The sequence below is a fragment of the Pagrus pagrus genome (genome assembly GCF_965226575.1).
Source record: "Pagrus pagrus genome assembly, chromosome: 12".
Taxonomy (NCBI): domain Eukaryota; kingdom Metazoa; phylum Chordata; class Actinopteri; order Spariformes; family Sparidae; genus Pagrus; species Pagrus pagrus.
This window is the reverse complement of record NC_140196.1, coordinates 1,883,908-1,892,872: the sequence shown is the minus strand read 5'-3', so window position 1 is coordinate 1,892,872 and position 8,965 is coordinate 1,883,908. Positions and strand designations below refer to the sequence as shown.

The following is an 8,965-nucleotide window of genomic DNA, read 5'->3' as shown; positions in this document are numbered from 1 at the left end:
ACGAGTCGGACTGAGACGACATCACGGACGAATTCTGTTCATAGATCCACATTTCTGTTGTCTGGTGAGTAACAACAGCCTCACCGAGCTGTGACCAGGCTTGTGCTGTTGTAATGTAAAACACTGACACACTCCCCTGTTTCCTCCTCTGTGTCACACACACACACACACACACACACACACACACACACACACACACACACACACACACGCAGCAGAGAGCCTGTGGCATCGCAGCTGAGCTCAGATTATTACCTCAGAGCTCCCGAGCCTTTTGTCTGGATCAAATGAAGCAACCAAGTTGAACCCAGAGACGAGCGTTTATTCACAGCTATTAAAAAAAAGTCTCCATTCAGCTCCACCGCCGCTTTTAAACCAAAAAGACAAAACAATGAAGAGGAGGTTCAGTCGGCTCGTTTCCTGATTGAACTGTGTATCAGGGAGATGATTGGACGATGGGGGGCCGGCGCCTCGATGCTGTTTTTGGGCCCCGGTTGAACAAACGTCTGTGTGAAGCACGTGACAGTTCAGATCAGAGCCGCGTCCTGCATCTGGAGGTGAGAACACAGAAACACTCGAGTCGAGTGAACAGTTTTCTGAAGCTGTTTGAATATGAATCAGACGTCCCTTTCACCATGGCAACCGCCTCCTTCCCGCCGGTGATGCTCCTGAGTTGACCACAAAGAGTCCACCGCCATCTGGACTAACAGGCGGAGGGAGAAGCGCGCGCACACACACACACACACACACACACACACACACACACACACACACACACACACACACACACACACACACACACACACACACACACAGAAAACAGTGCACAAACACACACACGCATGCATAACTAGACACACGCTGTTACAGATAAACACATGCATGCATAAAAAGGATGTCAATGTGCCAACGAGCAAATACACAACTCATAAATGTGTGCAAAACCAGAAGTCGACTCACAACCTTGATTAAACAGAAGCATAAAAACTACATGCAGCGACTGACAAAAACATTCAAACACTGAAAGCTTTATCGTCATCACGCGTCAAACATACATCAACATTTGTGTGACATCACCTCACAGCCAGTGACCACTGTTCAGGTCTGTCTCAACGTTCATCAGCCTGAGGCCACGGGATATTTTTAACTGGACACTGTGACTTTCTGCCGTCGTGTTTTTGGCAACAGAACCAGACATTTTAAGCCTAAACATGATCTTTTCCTAACCTCTATAACACTCTGCACTCCAGGGGCTGGACAGGATGGATCCTTAAATAGCTTTTAATATGAAGAATATGAAAAATGAATCCACTTCACCTCAAATATTCAGAGAGAGAGAGAGAGATGGGCTTGTTATTCACGCTGGGTGCCCTTTCTGTTTACTCTCCATGCATGGAGATGGTGGGGGGGGGGAGGGGGGGGGAGGGTGAGGGTTGGGAGGGGGTCATGGTCGCTGACACAAACGTCCCTACACTCCCCCCCCAAGAGACTGAGCGCCCTACATTCAACCATCAAACCCACTGTTACATAAAACCACCAGCGCCACACAAGCCCGGCTTGCTGCCTGTTGCTAGGCAACAAGCCCCGGAGCCCCATCGTCGAGTCTCGCTGGGTCCGCGGCTGTACCTGAAAGTGCTCAAATGGGTCAGCGAGGACAAAAGAGAAGAGACAAACCGGGAAAATGAAACAAAAAGAAGAAGCTACATTAAACCACTTCCCTCAGTCTGCACTCAGGATAGTGTGTGTGATGAGGTTTGTTTGTCAGCAGAGGAACAGCAGGAAGGACGAGGTTCTGTCAGAGTCCAAACAGCAGTCTGCCCGAACAGTCGAAGGATGAAGAGATTTCTTCAGAGATAATCACTCATTCAGTGTTTTGATGATGAAACATGTCACTCCAAAATCTTCCAGGTGATCAGTTGGCTCGAGATCTGATGACTGTCGCCCCTCTTCTCCACATTAACTTTGATTGTGGGAACCTCGTTGGTATCCAGCGACACCCACCTCAGTTTCCAACAGTTTCCAGAGGAACCGCTGTAATCAAGGACGCACCATCAACAGAGGACGGTGAATGAGAAAACAACCTGCAGGACATCATGCACACTTCAGTTCACACTCATCATTTGGTCGTAAGTCGCTTCCATTGTGGTAGAAAGGAGCAAACAGAGCTCAACATACAAATGTAAATCTGATATGTTTGCTCAGATATTCAGTTTCTTCCCTGATAGTCTGCCACCATCTTCAGTGTTTGTCTGTTTTATGACTCTTTCATTAAAAAAATAATAATGAAACATTCGTCTTGGGTTTTCTTTTGTTAAACTATTTTTGTAAATGTTTGTGATTCAACTGCTCTAAAACAAAATAAGAGCTGTGGATTTAACTGCAGATTGAACACAGGGACCACAGAAAAAAGAAACAGGTCAAACACCAACATTTCCTCATCTGTAAATCAAACTGGCGACAGCAGACGGCTCTAAATGCAGGTGGGTCAGCAGGTGAACAAACTTAAACTCCTCCCCCACACAGCCACTGTCCAATCAGCTCAGCCACCATAAGTAGGTGAGCAGGTGTGTCAAGCTTTGATTTCTCCTCATACTGAAGTTGTGCACATCAGACTTTTTCAAAAATATCCACATACGTGAAGAAGACAGCTGGTTAGACACGTGCTCAACATTTTAGCCTCTTGTCCAGAGTTTGGGGTCACTAACACTTTTGAAAACTTAAATGTTGCTCTGTGTAATGAGTGTTCAGTAAACCTGCTGCAGTCATTCAGAGCTTCATGGGTTAGAAAAGAGTGGATTAAAAAATAAATCTTGGTGAGGATGAAAGCTGAGTGACGGGGAAATCATCAATAACACCAGCAGAGAGAGACAGCAGGAGACGATGTTGCAGTCTCACCTGTTCATGATCAGAAATGTAATTTTAAAGCAGCCATGTTACCTTTTCCTCACTCTTCATCCCAGCTCATTATCTTGTTTGAGAACACGTCCTTCCTTTCTAATTCTCCTGCAGACAAAAAGACAAATCCAAGTTTTTAACAGACGAGGATAAATTCTCCGAGCGGTGACGTCGTTTCAGACCGATGAAGAGATTCGATCATTCAGAGTTCACGTCCTTCCTCGCAGGCTGGGAGCGTCCAGAGTTCACATTTAATATTCTGTATCAGCCTGCAAACTCAATTATTCTGTATACGAGGTGGTAAATCCAGCATTAAATCCTGTAAAGGATCTGAATGGATAGTGTAGCCACAGCTGAAGCTCTGCGGTGCACGCACGCGCACACACACACACACACACACACACACACACACACACACACACACACACACACACACACACACACACACACACACACACACACACACACACACACACACACACACACACACCACGCTGATGCCTGATGTCCTCTACTTCCTCTAATCATGTCTCTATTCATTTTAATTGCTTTAAATCATGCAGATGTTTGTGACTATGGACTATTATCATTCATTACACTGAACTGAGTGTCCACATGACGACACAGCTAACGTTAGCTCGACATCCTTCTCTCTGTAACGTAATAGCTAAGATCCATGTACGTGAGCCGATTCTCCACTTTTTTCTTGTAAAATGGGTTAAAATTTATGTGCACAAATATCAAAGTGTGTTTTGTGTAGTCGAGGCGGACGATGGCCCAGCAGTGAGTCCGGTTCTGCTCCAGGTTTCTTCCTGTTAAAGGCAGTTTTTCTCTCACGTCACCAGGTGTTGCTCAGGTTGTAGACCTGCTCAGGTTGTAAAGTGTCATGAGAGGACTTTTGTTGTGAATTGGCGCTTTACAAATAAAGTGACTGATTTTTATTAAAACATCTCAACCAAAGCGGTTTGTTGCGCACTATTTTTTACCTTTACGCCAAAAAAGACAATATTCCCACTGAGCTGTTTACATGGCAGATGATAATCATAGATTACCGCTCACATGCAGTCGTGCATCAACGCAATGACACAGCTCCCATTTCCACTTTCTTTTCAAACTGCCGTCACGCTGCTCCCGTGATTTTTACACATATCCTACAAACCTGATATCCACCTCTTTCATAAAGTACGTGTTTCTCCATCCGAACAGACGTGAGCTTTAGTTCTGTGCATGCATCTACTTCTGTTTTATAAACCTCTCTCTGTTATTTTTCACTTTCTTTGTCTCTCCTGTGTTTTCCTGGCGTCTTTCTTCCCCTCCTGTTCTTTCCTCCACACCTGCACTGCATCTCCCTCGTTAGCTCAGCTCTGTTCCCGGTGATTGTCCACCTCAGTCACCTCACCTGTTTCTCCACCTCAGTCCCTCGTTAGTTTAGATTTGTATCGATTCCAGTCTTTGTCGAGTCGTCTGTTGTGTTTGCCTCTTCCTTTATTTTGCTGAATAAACTTCATCCACTGATCTTCCTGCCTGCCGTCTCCTGCATTTGAGTCCATCTTCTCTGCTTACGGACAAAAGCTTCAGTTGTTCTTGACCGATCACAGTATGTGGGAATGAAAAAGGGATTACGTGTCTTGTATATGAAGTTGTCTTATTCACACAGCAGTCCATGGATGTTGAAGTTATTATGGCAGCTGATACTGAAAATCAGAAATAATTATTGAAATTTTAGTTTCTGAAAAATTCTGCACAACCTCCAAAAAACAGTTGTGATTTTAAAATGAATGAAAGCAAAGCCATGTGCATCTGCAGCACACACACACACACACACACACACACACACACACACACACACACACACACACACACACACACACACACACACACACACACACACACACACACTGAGCCGAGGCTTCATCAGTGCTTCCTGTCTAACAAACCCCTCATGTGTGATCTCCAGTCGCTCTTTTAACTCCTGCTCACCCACTGATCTCTACACTGCCTCTGAATTATTAACGGGCTCCTTCATCAATGTTTGATTCCACATTTTAACGATTCACTATCTATCCGCAGCTCTGGCTCATGATATACTCCCTTTGAAATGCATACAGCTCCATCTCACCCAGTCCCAGGCTGTGATTAGCAGGAGGAGAGGAGCAACACAAACCTGTGGGAGCGCTGTGTTGGTCGGGTTCAGTTTGATGGATTCAGCCACATTTTTTATTTTAATGACTGATGTTGCTTCTCTGCTGTCACACACCTGTAATGAATTAAGGGATGAGTGATACAGCAGATTGGATGCAGACACACCTACAGTTACATTCAGTGAAGTAACGCAGTCATATTTTCCACATTTCAAACTTCTGTCCTCTTCAACAGTGAGACACACTTTATTTTGCCATCGCTGCCAGAGGGAAGGACTGAAGAGATGCGTTTGGAAACGAGAAGGATGCATCATTCATTTGAATCATCCATCGGTCACTTGCTGATTAATGACTTGTAATCTATCGTGTAGTGATAGACGTGTGCAGATCCGTTTATTTCACAGTGGAAATAAATGGATCAACTTTCCGTTGTCGTCCTGTGCAGGAAGATTAGAAACTTTTACTGTAAGAGGTTTTTACCTGAAACGACTTTTCTCTGTTCCTACTTCTCCTCCGCCTCCGACTGACAAAAACAACACAGCAGCCTTGTTAATTTCATGCCAAAAATAACCTCCACTTAAGATCCCGTGACAACAGTCCCACCAGTCTATCATCGCACCAGCCGACTTGAAAAGCGCTGAAAATAGTTCCACTCTCTATGAATTTCTGGCACTTCTCAGCCTATAAACCTCTTAAACAGAAGCAGTCGGAGGCGAGTAGCACCCTCCATCCCAGGAGAGACACTCGAGGGAGAATTTTGAATCTAGGACAGTCGATAGCGCTCCGGTTGACTGACGCAGGCAATTGTACGGCAATCTGCTGTAATCACTGAGCTTAACTATCTATAATTCAGGAGAGTGAGGGCCGGATGATTCAAAGGACAGGCAGACTTTCTGTAAAGCGGGAAATAATTCATCAGATGCCTCCTGCTCGACGGGGACATCTGAAAACAGTGTACGGCAACAGAAGAGGCACATTAAATGAGATTGGGAGGAAATGATGCGTTCGGACTGATTGATTAGTTAATGAATTGTTTGGTCAATGGACAGAAAATGTAATTATACAATATTTGGATGATCTGAAAGTGTTCTCTGCTCGAGCTTCACGAATGTTTGGACTTTCTGCGGCCACTTACTGAGACGGGATGGATGTTAAACAGTCGAGTAAACATGACCATGATCTGGTTCCAACATTAAACATTTCTGCATTCAAATGTCTAAAACTGACTTGGCCTTTGTTATATATTTATGGTGAGTTGTGTATTAACATTATCCCAAATGTCTCCAATGACGTTTGGTCGCCTGTTGCTAAAACTTCCAGTGGAGTCGGAGCGATGAAGGAAGCTGGAGAACGAGACTTTAAAACATCACCTCGTCTCTGAGTCACCACACACAGAGGGTCAGAGTGAAGTCCGCACTCAGCAGAGACTCTGGTTCTGGTTCTGGTTCTCTGTCTCCTCTCTGTAACGTTACGTTCATGAAGTAAAGTCCATTTCCCCTCCAGCTCCAGTCAGCAGTCAACATTACAGAACAGAAACACCTGACGATGGAGGTCACCTCCGGATCACTGCTGCAGTCAGGCTGATAAACAGGAGTGAAGATAAATCCACTGTTTAATCCCACAAGTTACAAAGTAACTCTGAGCTCTGCTCCCGTCGGTAAACGTCTCCGGATCAGAGCAGAATCTGATGAGACTCCAGGTGTTTATTCCTCCAGGAGGTCTGGATCTGCACCTGAATCTCCTCCACAGCTGGCCAGCCTGCTTCGCCGGGCACGTCCTCATCGTCAGTGATCATTTCAGGATCAAGTATCTCTTCCATTCCAGCAAATATCGTGACGTCTGTTCCCTGACCTTGTTACCTCAGCCGAGGAGGTTTTGTATTTACGGTTGGTTTGTCAGCTGGATTACACAAAAACTACTGAACAGATTTCCACAGATCTTGGATGGAGGATGGGTCTTGGCCAGGAATAGATAATTTTTGGTTTGGATCCAGGATTTTTTTTCTCACTTTCTTTCTTTGTTTTCATGGACGTTTGTTTGACTATTCCAAGATGCTATGAAGACAAAGATATCAGCTAATTGTCTTCACTGCTTTTTCTTTTGTTTACACAAATGTACATTTCAGCATCCAGCTGCTGCTGCACAGTGAAATACTGCAGCTGTGACAGTCTGAAGTTCACCCAGTGAAACAGAGTCAGAAAAATACCTTGGTCAGCTGATATCAACACGGACAAAGCTTAAACCTCTTAATAGCATTTGAGGAAACAGGTTCTGCTTGTCTGATCTGTCCAACATGTCTTTACAATACAAATCAGACTCCACTTAGCCGTCATCGATTCACTCCACTTAAACACACAGCACTCCCAGCGCGGCTGATACTCTCAGATCTAAGATAAGATACAATAAAATGAACTTTATTGATCTGTGAGGATGGAAGTGGGTCAGCACAGCAGACAGCAAGCGGAGAATATAAATAAGAGTCCAATAAAAATCTACAGCAGCATGTGAGGCTGTTCAGACGTCAAACACCAGAAAACCTACAGTGCTGGACAGATGATTGATTTTACCACCAACATTTAAAAACCATTTTAGGACTTTCGACAACTTGTCAGACTCGGCTCTGCATTTCTGACCTTCATCAGTCGATTGTAGGGCCACGGACAACTGTGGATAGATTCCTGTGTGAGTCTGCTGAAACCTTTATGAGAGCTGACTTTACAGTGGAATGACTTAACGCTTAAATGATGTAAAACACCTTTTTTTAATTCATACTGGACATTTTGGTAGGTGATATGGCCCCGTCCTCATCAGAAAGACAGCCGTACATGTATGTTGACTGGACCGATATAGTCCAGCAGTTTAGTACAACCCATATTTACGTTTCTTGTTGGGCACAAACCCTTTAGTGGACATAGTAATTATAACGGCAGCAAAGGAGGAAGTCGGGTAAAGTGGCGTAAAGAGCGACAAGGTCCTCACAGGGAGGAGGACGGGGTGGACAGTCAGACTGAACATGGCTCATTTAAGTATTTCCTTAACTAACCAAACCGCAACCGTTTGACAACTTCAATAACAACCCGAAGGTCATAAAACATAATAATATGTGAACTGTGTGTTAAAGGTCTAAACCGTATATAAAGATTTATAGCTAACTTGACTTGATTGCTAAAACTGGCGCTACAGGAGTAGGTAGAGCTGCTGTATTTGATGAGTCGAGAAGTGAGAACATGTTGGCATGATTTTACATGTACTTTGTATATTTGATATCATTTTATGCCTCTGTGGCCGGAGGCATTATGTTTTCAGGTGGTCCATTTGTCCGACCGTCCGATCAGTTGGTACAAATGTTCCCGTGGACTTCGGGATGAACTGATGAGGATTTGGTGTCAAGGTCGTCTCACAAAACTGTTTTTGTCCATAACTCAAGAAATCATACGATAAGATTTGACATACAAATGTCTAACAGGATAAAATGATGAAGTTATGACATTTGAGGTTGGATTCACAGTGACATCATAATCTGCAAAAATTGATCAGGTCGTTATCAAACACCACAGCTCTGCATCAAGAGCAACGAGACTGATGCACGGAGGCAAACAACCACCAAAGAAAGTGTCGGATTCGCCTTTTATTCATTTGGCTCTAGAGACGTTGATGTCAAAGAGGAAGCTCACTTATTTATTTGCTGTAGACGAGGAAAATAACAGCAGAATTTGTTTGTAAAATGAAAGCTCAGTCTGTCAGCTCCGCTGTCGCTCCTCCAACACGGTGACACGAGCAGCCGCTATTTTTAGCTGAACTTTGAAGCAGCAGAAAAAGTTCTCGTCCACTAATAAAACCCAATTTTGCATACAAACTAAGAGTCCTGTGTTTTCACCGAGCGCAGCGAGAGAAGATCAAAGATTTATTCTTTTTTAATCAAAACCCAC

At 44.2% G+C, this 8,965-nt stretch overlaps 1 long non-coding RNA gene across 3 annotated transcripts; it reads right to left on the bottom strand.

Annotated features, from left to right (window-relative positions):
• Nucleotides 1-261: 261 nt before the first annotated feature.
• Nucleotides 262-5,092, bottom strand: LOC311266586. Of its 3 annotated transcripts, none has more exons than XR_014623736.1 (3): nucleotides 5,060-5,092; nucleotides 2,938-3,003; nucleotides 262-551 (listed from the first exon to the last, which is right to left on the bottom strand). It is a non-coding gene; the product is annotated as an uncharacterized lncRNA (long non-coding RNA). The 3 variants fall into 3 exon arrangements; XR_014623737.1 differs by lacking the exon at nucleotides 5,060-5,092 and adding an exon at nucleotides 4,295-4,383 and having other exon boundaries at nucleotides 262-703; XR_014623738.1 differs by lacking the exon at nucleotides 5,060-5,092 and adding an exon at nucleotides 4,295-4,383.
• Between the last annotated feature and the right edge of the window lie 3,873 nt (nucleotides 5,093-8,965).